At 42.1% G+C, this 11184-nt stretch overlaps 1 pseudogene; it reads left to right on the top strand.

The window, feature by feature from the left end:
- The first annotated feature begins 9938 nt into the window (after nt 1-9938).
- On the top strand, nt 9939-10941 carry LOC122803227 (annotated as a pseudogene).
- Nucleotides 10942-11184: the final 243 nt, after the last annotated feature.

Raw genomic sequence — 11184 nt, 5'->3', positions numbered from 1 at the left:
TACATTTCAGCAAGCAGAAAGGCACCCGTGTACGTGCCGTGTCAGCATAAAAAATGTACATGATTACAAACCATGTGCCAGAGTATAAAATTTAAACAGGGGCTGTAACAGCCCAAATAAAAGGTTGTATATTGCACATTAGGCATGCAAATGGCCACAACTATGGCCATTGAGTTAAAAAAGTAATGCAATATATGACAAATTAAACTTTTGTTTAATACATATGCCATGCTTAAGCTGCACTCAATAACGCACAAACATGCTATTTTACAAAACAAAATAATAATAATAAAAAGTGTAAAATATAAAATTTAAAGCCATGCAAAGGTATTGCATTACACTGGCCAGCATGCAGAGTCATACAATGGCAGGTTATAGTGGTAGCTAAAGAGATGTAGTGCAGTATCCAGGGTATGCACAATGAGGTCTATGTAAATGAGCCAGGGTTATTGAACAGCAAAAAAGGCCACCGTGTCTGTAGGTACTAACTGTTGTAGGGCTACAACTGTGTTGGTGTAAGCAGAACAGACAGCTAACATCAAAAGGGAGTCTGTCACACCATCTGTAAGTGGACTGGAACTTTGCAGCGCCTGTTTGCACTCAGCTAAGCAGAGCTAAGCAGGGGGCCGTGTCTGAGGCTGTTAAGCTATACTTAGCCCCAAGGTGCATGTTTTAGTTGGTTAAAGAAAAGCTAAGCATGCCCGTGTACAGGGGAGGGTCCAAACTGTTGAGCAATGTTTATACTAGTGCCGCAGGTTTGCACTGAGTACCGCAGGGCTTAGCAGGGGATAAAAGGAAATAGCCTAGGAAACCCAATCAAGTAGAAAAGACTGATAAGCCCTGTTCTACTAACACTAGCCCATTCAAATCCCTCAGTGATATACCTAGCAAGTAGAATGTATCATAGTCAGCCAATCACACAGACTGCATCTGCAGCACATAAAGTATACATACACCCTTCAGTCTGATTTTTCTCCCATACTCTGTACCATTGGAGTACACACTTGGGAATTTTAACTGACAACATGATAGGGGCTGCTGCTGCTCTGCTACATCCGTATGCACTACAGACTGAGGTCAGTGATGATGATGATGCTGACAATAGGCACAGACTGAGGAGGAGAAGAGTGTTCAGGCACAGGGGAGCCTTCCAGGGGCTACATGAGCTGGAGGTTGTAGAGTGCTACAGGATGGACTCGTACATACTACAGGATCTCGCTGAGCTCTGCTGCCCTCACCTCAGACCCAGAGCCAAAGGGGAACTCATCCCATTGGAAACAAAGGTATGTGTAGCCTTAAGAATACTAGCTAAAGGTATTTTCCAAAGACCTACTGGGAACATCATGGGGGACTCACTGGCATCTGCATCCAGGGTCCTCCCCCAGTTTCTGGATGTCATGCTAACACATGCCAGTGAGTACATTTACTTCCCCAGCACCCCTGAGGAGAGAACCAGCAATATGCGTCTCTTCCACCATGTAGCACACTATCCAGAGGTACTGGGTGCCATAGACTGCAGTCATGTGCACATCAAAGCACCACCCAGTGAGGAGGGTAGAGTCTACATCACCCACAAGGGGTATCTCTCCATCACAACTGTCTGGTCATGTGCAATGCCCAGGGCATTATCAGGAATGTGTGTGCTGGCAGCTCTGGCAGTTATCATGACTCCCACATCTGGCATGCATCACAGCTGTACCAGGCATTTGCCAGGGAGGGCATACCATATGGCCACCTACTGGGGGATGCTGGCTATGCACTGGAACCGTGGATGATGACACCCATCAGAAATGCACACACACCAAAGGAAGAATGCCATAATGAGGCACACACACAAACTAGGAACATCGTAGACCATGTGTTTGGGCTGCTAAAGTCACAGTTCCGCTGCCATGACATATCTGGTGGAGCCCTACAGTACTCTCCAGCCACATGTGCACACATGTTCATAGTATGTGCCATGCTACACAATATGAACCTGCAGAAACAGCTGCGGCAGGAACATCGCAGGGAAGGGACACACAGCCCCCAACTATTGCCAGGATCCTCACAGGCAGAGGGGGACTCAGAGATGGAACCCCCTGAGCCTTTCCCTGTAGGCAGATGTAGGCAGGCTCAGTACACCCTGGCCTTGGCAAAGAGGCAATGCATAGCATATGCACTGACAACCTAGGGACCCAGGGACTGACACTTCATTCTGACTCACATACATATTAAAGAGGATGCCAGCCACATCACACTACCTGTATCTTACCATGTATAGCCTGTGTACTGCATGCATCTGACAGAGTCAGCCCTGAAGCACTGTCCTGTCAACTGTTGCAGGCACAAGTTAAGTCACTCTTCTTAACAACAAATGAAAGGGGTAGTAGACTGTGGTAGCACATCTATGGCATTGCTGCATGTATGCAAGGGAATAGATTGGGCTACCGGTATATTTGCAGACAACTGACAGCTCTGTGGGACAACAGGAGCTCTCTGCAAATACTGGCTGCCCCAGAATATGCAGTAGGCCCCAATCCAGCAAAACCCACTGCACTATGTGAGGGACATACAAACAGCGTGGTCATTGGACAGATGCATGGATGTCAATGTTGGAGTCCCATATATACCTCTCAACCTCTTAGATCAAGAAATCTTCACAAAGCCATAAAGAAATGTGGGGCAAAGGCTCAAAAACAGGGACAATTTTTAAATATTGCTCTTACAAACTTAGAAAGTTGGTAGAATAACAGATTTTGCACTAACATGAATTCTCTGAAGGGTAAGAAGTCTGAAACTCGAATGTCTGTCATTATTTTCCAACTTCAGTCTTTAAGGCTTTGCCAGTAATTTTCCAGACAACAACAATTTTATGAAAAATGGACTCAAAATATGAGGCAAACATCTGGACATTCTGCGAAAATCTGTATAGTTGAGAGGTATGTTCCCCTATCGCCAACACACCCATGTCCCCATAGAACTGCAGTAACATTTATGTTTGTAAGGTAATAGCAGCAGACCACACATTCCCAGGGCTGTCCTAATCAACTTGCTAACATGTTCCACTTCCACAATATGGAGGAGTCAATGTGCTAACTATGTGTGTGGTTAATAGTGTCAGGAAGTAAACAGCAATGACTTGTGGCTGTTGTGGCTAAGTGGGCTAAGTACATTACTGTGGTTAACAGGGTCCATGGTTTGAAACTGGTTGTGTCTCCTATTTTGCATGTCAGCTACACCTATGGTAGGAGTTCTACAGACTGTCCAGAAGTCAATATTTGTTACTGCAGGAAATCTGGACAATGGATGGACAGGGGGGCACATGTATGGACAGTCTGCTCTGAGTAACATCAGGTTGTGACAAGTCAGTCTAGTACCAGGATATAAAGGCTGCCACATAACTGTGTCAGTACTGGCAACAAGTCAATGGGCACGAATGACAAGGCTTCTCAGAATTTCCACAAGTAGGCCTCATATATCTGTTCTGTCATAACATTGCATTTGTCTGGCAAACTATTGGCAAACCAATAAAGGTTGATGTGAAAACATCAATGACAGACAGCTGACATGCAGACTTCATGCCCATAAGAAAATGCAAGCTATTACAAAACCATTCTATCAACTGTCTACATTTGGAAGAGCAATATTAAGATCCTGTCCCCATGTGTGGGCCTGTGTCCGACTGTTATATATGGCCCTGTCCAGATGTCTGGCTGTAACAGCTTAAGACGTATGGCCAACATGTAGCCATATAATAACAGTGCAAAACAAACCATCTGAGGACCAGAGCAGATGTATGGGGCACAGTGCTGGCTAACCTGCTAAACAGTTACAGTCAGAGGTGTGCAGTCCATAACCCTGTGTGTGATGTTACAACTTCTACCCCAGTCACACAACTACAACTACATAAGAGCAGCAACTGTGGACAAAGCCTGTGACTGGAACAGAGCAGGACAAAGGGCCACATATAAGGGGAAGGAGGAACCACTGGCCAGACAGACATAGAATGTGCAGACTAGAACAATTTCTGCAGTAACATGGATTCCCTGCAGTGTATGAAGTCAGTAGACAAATGTATGTTACTGGTTCCTCACATTAATCTATACTGATCTGTCACTGACATACCAGGACATCACAGTGCTGTCTAAAATGCACCTCACATATTATGCAAAACTCTGCTCAGTCCAATACACTCTGTACCCACCCTAGATATGACTCAGTTAATAAAGATAGCACACAACCAGGAGATCCCTCAGCCAGTATATCAGTGAGGTGCTACACTGTTTACACAGGTTCATCAGCCAATTGGCTGTAGCACACAAAATCCTGGACCAGAGTACAGGTAGGTCTCACCTGGAGTCCCAGTGTTAACTATTGATGGTCATACTGGGCATGCTCCTACACTTAGCTACTTTCAGCACATGTCTGAGCCCACATCTGACTATAGAACTGGGATGTACATATATCCCTTCTGCATACAGGCAGCTATGTATACTTTAACTGTCAATCCCAGCTCCCATTAGACATGTTTACCCCCATTTATCTGTATGTGGTATGTATAAGATTTAGCTGGATCTGTTGAGTGTGATATACATACAGATATATAGGTAACATATACAAATATATCATTTATAAAGAGGCAGAGACAGTGGGAGAGAGGAAGAGGCAGAGACAGAGAGAGACAGAGAGAGACCCTGAAAGGCATAGAGTGATGTACTGCCACATCCACACATACACCAATTTTAACCAGTGGCACATGCAAATACTATGGTGAGCTCCATTGTGTAATAATAGGTAGGTAGGGGCTGTAATCTCACATCAGTCACCATGTGTGTGTGTTTCTGTATGTATTACATATACAGCAGAATACACACGACCAACAGGTCTATGTCTGTGTAATGGCCACCCATGTTTTGGCCCTGTGACTAGTGTCCTCCACACACACTGTGGTCTCCCTGTCAGCAGCTACTGATTTCATCCACCTCAACAGCAGTGGCTGACAGTTTCCACATGTGCGAGTCCTGTGGTGCATGTGATAAGTACATAGTGCTATAGTGCAGACAGTTAGATAGGTAGCAATTCTAATCATAACAACAGCAACTCAGTGAGAGTGTGTGTGTGTGTGTGTGTGTGTGTGTGTGTGTGTGTGTGTGTGTGTGTGTGTGTGTGTGTGTGTGTGTGTGTGTGTGTGTAAGTATATCCCCTTGCTCCTGTGTGTATTTCCTGCCTATGTGTGTGTAATGCCAATACATTTTGAGGCCTGTTCTACCCTGTTAACCCCCATTGCACTACTTTACAGGGCCTGCTGATGTCATCCACCTTAGATGTACCATTGCACACTCTCTAGGCACATAAACTCCATGGTGCATGTGATAAGTATGTCACACTATAGTATATACAACTAGATAGGTAGGGGTTCTAATCTCAATACTGCCAACTGTGTGTGTGTGTGTGTGTGTGTGTGTGTGTGTGTGTGTGTGTGTGTGTGTGTGTGCGTGCGTGTGCATGTGTGTGTGTGTGTGTGTGTGTGTGTGTGTGTGTGTGTGTGTGTGTGTGTGTGTGTGTGTGTGTGTGTGTGTGTGTGTGTGTGTGTGTGAGATACCATTTTGAGGCATTACTTTAGTTGATGTCATTCATCTTAGATGCACCATTGGACACTCTCCAGGCATATAAGCTCTATGGGGCATGCAATAAGTATGTAGCACTATCATACATACAACTAGATCAATAGGGGTTCTAATCTCAAAACTGCCAACTATGTGTGTGAGGCATATCCACTGTGGCTGTTCTCTGTGTGTGCTGGTTGTACCATTTTGAGACCTGTTGACCTCTAGTATGCATTACTTTATAGGGTCTGTTGATGTCATCCATTTTAGATGTACCGTTTGACACTCTCCAGGCCATACCTCTCCCCTGTACAGAGTATTGTGAAATGTCCAGATGTTTGCCTCATATATTTAGTCTGTTTCTCATAAAATTGTGGTTTTCCAGAAAATCATTGGCAAATCATTGAGAGTTGAAGGCAGAAAATAATGACAGACATTTGAGTTTCAGACATCACAACATGCATGCTAATGCAAAACCTATTAGTCTATCAGTTTATGTTTTATGTTTGTAAGAACAATATGTAAAATGTGTCCCTATTTTTTGGACATTTGCCCTACATTATTGAAAACTTTGTCCAGATTTATTGCTCTAAGTGGTTGTGAGCTGCGCCCAAAGCATATAAGCTTTGCGGTGCATGCGATAAGTGTATAACAGTATAGTACATACAACTAGATAGGTAAGAGTTCTAGTCTCAATACTGGCAACTGTGTGAGTGCATGTGTCTGTGTCTATATATTCTCTGTAGCAGAGTGTCTGTCTTGCCTGTGTCTGTGTCTGTATGTGTGTGTGTGTGTGTGTGTGTGTGTGTGTGTGTGTGCGTGTGTGCGTGTGTGCATGTGCGTGTGTGTGTGTGTGCAATGGTTATACCATTTTGTGTGCCTGTTCCACCCTGTTAACTCCCCCATCACCAATGTATTCAGGGCCTACAGATGTCATCCACCTTAGACACACAGTTAGACATTTTCAAACACAATAGCACTGTGGTGAGTGCAATATGTACAGAGATCTATAGTGTACATAACTAGATAGGTAGGGGATCTAATCTCAAAACTGGTAACTCTGTGTGTATGTGTGTTTGAATGCATATCCCCCTGCATCAGTGTGTGTGTGTGTGTGTGTGTGTGTGTGTGTGTGTGTGTGTGTGTGTGTGTGTGAGAGAGAGAGAGAGAGACATGATTATACCACTTTAAGGGCCTGTTAACCCCCCAGTGGCAATCCTTATAGCACTTGCAGATGTCATCCACTGGAATAGCAGTGGCAGACACTGCAAAAAATATATATGCTCCATGTTGCATGTGATATGTATATAGTACTATTGTATGCAAAACTAGGCAAGTAGGAGTTCTACTCTCAACAAGTGCAGTTCATGAGTGGGTATGTATGTATGTATATCTTGTTGCAGCAGTGTGACTGTGTTATAGCCACCACCATACTGCTCAATCCCTTAGAGAAAGACATCCAAATAAAGCCATACAGAAAAGTGGGACAAAGGCCAAATATTAGGCTTAATCTTTACATATTGCCCTGACAAACATAGAAAGTAGATAAAATAACAGGTTGTGCATACACACACATTTTCTGAAGGGTATGAAGTCTGAAATGAACATATCTGTCATTATTGTCTAAGATCAGTCTTTAATGATTTGCCACTAATGTGCCAGAAAACCACAATGTTATGACGAATGGAACAAAAATATGTGTAAAACATCAGGACATTCTGCAGAAATCTGTAGAGGTGAGAGTATAGCCACCACCTGTCCCACTCTGCAGGTTGCAGTCCATGTTTGGCCAGGTGTGACCTGTGACAAGAACTCAAACAATACAGAGGTCCCCAGAATGTTGGACAACAAACATTTCCTAAAGTTGTCTACTAGTTGCATAAAGCAGTTATGACACATCAGAAGCACCTTAATGTTAAGAGAAATAGCATAACCTAAGGTAATGTGACATAAAGAAGCTGTCATATTGGCAAACCAAGGTAAGTCCTGTCCATTGCACTTACCATGGGTATGGTATGTCTGCCACGATACAACACAAAGCGTTCCACATTGCACATTTGATAAGGTGGCAACCCTACTCTGTGCTGCCTATGAGTGTGCAATATGTAGACATGTGTAGGCCCTGTAAGTAGCTACTGCCCCCAGTGACCCACATGTATCTAGGCATGAATGCTAACTGCCGCCACACACATATGTAGATATTGACTAAGGCTGTGGTGACTGCAAGTACTGTGTTGTCTGTCATTAACCCACAGACTGATGCTAACACACTGGAATGGAGTTATACAGCAGGTATGGAATGGTGCCAAGGTCCTGGCCTCAAGCTGAATGCAGAAAATAGTACCCGACCACTACACCAAGTTGAGAATGGAGAATGTTGATCTTCCTGATAACAAGAAGAAGCCAATAGATCCCAGGCTAGAGGGTTTGTGAATAAGATTTTTCAGTGCTGTCTTGATGATCACTGCTACAAACAGGCCATAGGTATTGCTTTGGAGACTAGCCAATTAGACATATTTGAGATAACAGTTTTGGAATCTGTAAGTATGAATTTTTTGTCATTTTATGGAAGGCAAGTAATTGTACTTTCACATTAACTAGGCATACATTGATTTGGGTTGGACCTGTTTAGAGGCATATGATACATGTATATATGTTGTATGGTGTGGTACCATGTCCAGTAATGCAGAGCGTAACACTTTATGGTACAGTTACATGATAGGGTGGTTGTATGCCTTTGTAAATAGTGGGTGTTAATTAAAATGCCAGTGTCTTTGAATGCATAATAAAATAACTTGTTGTGAACCTCAGAAGTGTCGCTTTTAGACAGGTGTGTATGTAATAAGCATGACATTTAGATTTTTTTAATGTGGCTGTTTGATGCATTAGGCTCAATATGGCCTTGCTGTAATTTCTGCTCTGTAGTTGTAAGAAGGCTGAGTGGGTGTGATAATGGCAGTGAGTGAGAATAAAGCTAACCTGAAGGTTGGAGTGTTAGGTTCCTGACTTGGTCATTATTTTGCCATAGAGAACTCTTACTGCTTTTTTGCAAACATTATGCTGATATAATATCTGTTATGGCAGAATCCTGTCCGTAGTAAGGTACTTTAAAGATATTAGATGATGGAAACACTTTTTTTGAAGCTGAAGACTGGATGGGGTCCTATAAATTCATTGCAGGTTAAAAATTTCTGAATTTGCCAAATTAAATATTAATACACCTTACTTAACTAGTTCTGCATTTAGAGATCTCTTTTTTGCAGTATTTTTTTCTGTTTTTATCAGCACATATGTATATAGTATATTATAGGTTATGCTTTGGATCTCTTCTGTATTATTGCTCAGGATTAATCTGTTTTTTGTTGTGATATTGTGATATATATATTTGTTAAAATCAATAAAATTTCTATTTGAAAAAAATATATTAATATACCTTACTCCTTCCTTTTCTTTTTTGCTCATCTTTTCCCCTTTTCCACTAACATATCCAGATTTTCCTTCTGCCTAACATGGTCCATGTTGAAAATATTTTACCTGTATATCCCAAATAATGCTGCTTTTTATCAAAATATTTTTAACTGTTAGTTCACCTTTAAGGATTCTTCTATTGCATTGTTGGCGAGGCCCCCAGGTTTTGACATACCACTGACTTAGTATGAATATTTAAATCTGTGAGAAAGACTTTGTGATTATCTGTTTCTCTAATTTCAAATATATTTGAACCCAACATTTTACTTTATTAAGGTGCAGAATAAACAAATCTGGATCTGAAGTATTTTGCAGAAATGCAATTGCCAGTTCAGAGATGGACTTCAGCTATTCTGTTTAAATTATTTGACCTATAAGATGAGGAAGTAGGAGTCAATACAAAGTGAAAACGAAGATGGCAGTGTCTTTCTGCATTACAAATGTTTGATGGCATCTGCGTGATTTTGGGTGGGGGACATAGTTGTTCACCGATATTTTCTAAATCTAAGCAAGTTTGCAGATGTGAAGTGCTCAGGGTAATATGATGGTTTTAGGTAAGTAGAAAATTGTTAAGACTGTTCCATTTTCTTCTATTCCAAGAAACTGAGGCTAGCTGGTCTTGATCTGCTCTGTGTCTAAAGCTTTCCCATGCTAATAAGGATTTCTCCTTAACCCACAATCATGCACACAGAAGGACCCCCTCCTCTGATCTCTCTTCCATGTCTGAGGTTCTGTCACATCTGTAAATGGTGGCTTACTATTGTTTTTTGTTTTGTTTTGTTTTTAGGTGAATTTTAGTATTTCTCACAAGGATTTTGATTTTCCTTTTTCATTTCCTGGGCAGTTATTATGCATGCCTAGGAAGTTGTCTGTGAAATGATGGTAGTAGGTGTTCCCTTTTTGGAGGCGAAAGTAATAGTACCTGTCAATGGATCTACTTCCTCTTTATGTTTATGTGGTTATAGATATTGAAAACCTAATACAGTTCAAGAGGTGGAGCCATGTTTTGTGACTTTCAGCATGGATGAGGAAGACCATGTGGCCACACATGTTCAGGCCACAGTTTTGGTGCATGACACTGGCTCTAGTGGTTCTGTTTTTCTTGATTCGCAATATTTATAAGATAGAGCATCTTGGATATAGCACAGTATCTGCAGCCAACCAGCTCCATAGTTTGGATCATAAACATTCACTGTTGATGGCAGTGATTCTGCAAAACTGATGTATTGTGGTTATCAGCATCAGTTCCTGACACCTCAAGAAACTGAGGAAAAAGCTTTGCTTAACACCCTAAAGTGGCCTTTGTGTTCCCAAGATGTGTCTGATTTCTTTAGAAGCACAGATCCTTCTAAAAACTTTTTTGTTATTATGAGGTCTGAGACTAAATTCATAATTGGTAGCCAGTTGGAAATACTAGTTCGCATGTCTGATTTTGAAGGAAGAGCAAAGAAATATGGTGGCGATTATTTGCAGGCACGGATCTCTTCTCCTTTGACTGAAGCTGGAGCTGTAGGAAAAGTGGTTAACGACCAAAATGGTATTTACGCTGTCATTTTCACCATAATTTGGGAAGGAATAGTGAAAGTGTCTGTCCTACCTGTTCATCCAAGTGAAGGTATTACGTGATGAAAAACCAGACAGAGTGAAATCTTTGTTTGCCAGGTGGGCATCCTGTGTGTAACTATACAAATCGCAACACTAGAGAGCCTTGGTTCTGTTATAAACCTAAAAACTGCCGTGTGATGTCAGCCATTCAAAGGGTGGATATCAGAAAGGACTTTTGACTGAAGAGGAAGCATTATTCTCCCAAAGTGGTATTAATATCAAAGTGCCTATTTTATCCAGTGGCACTGATTATGTGATGGTAGAGTCTTCTGGCAGCTAAGGTTGGAAGCCTTTCCTGCTCACTATTGGCAAAGCAAGTTATCAGCCCCATCTCCCACTGGAAAAGAAGCTCTGCTTGAAAGGTTACAAGACTCAACTCTACACTCTTCCACCTTAGTGGAGTATTTCCAACTGTATTTATCTTTGGTGTTTGCAAGGCCACCTGCAGACCCCTGAACCAGACATCTGCCTCCCCCATCCCAGACACTCCTCTAACCCAACAAGCCTCACTCACAGTTCTCAC

The sequence above is a fragment of the Protopterus annectens genome, chromosome 5.part1 (assembly GCF_019279795.1).
Source record: "Protopterus annectens isolate FY-2018-M chromosome 5.part1, PAN1.0, whole genome shotgun sequence".
In the NCBI taxonomy this organism is placed as follows: Eukaryota; Metazoa; Chordata; order Ceratodontiformes; family Protopteridae; genus Protopterus; species Protopterus annectens.
This window is presented reverse-complemented; position numbering and strand designations above follow the sequence as displayed.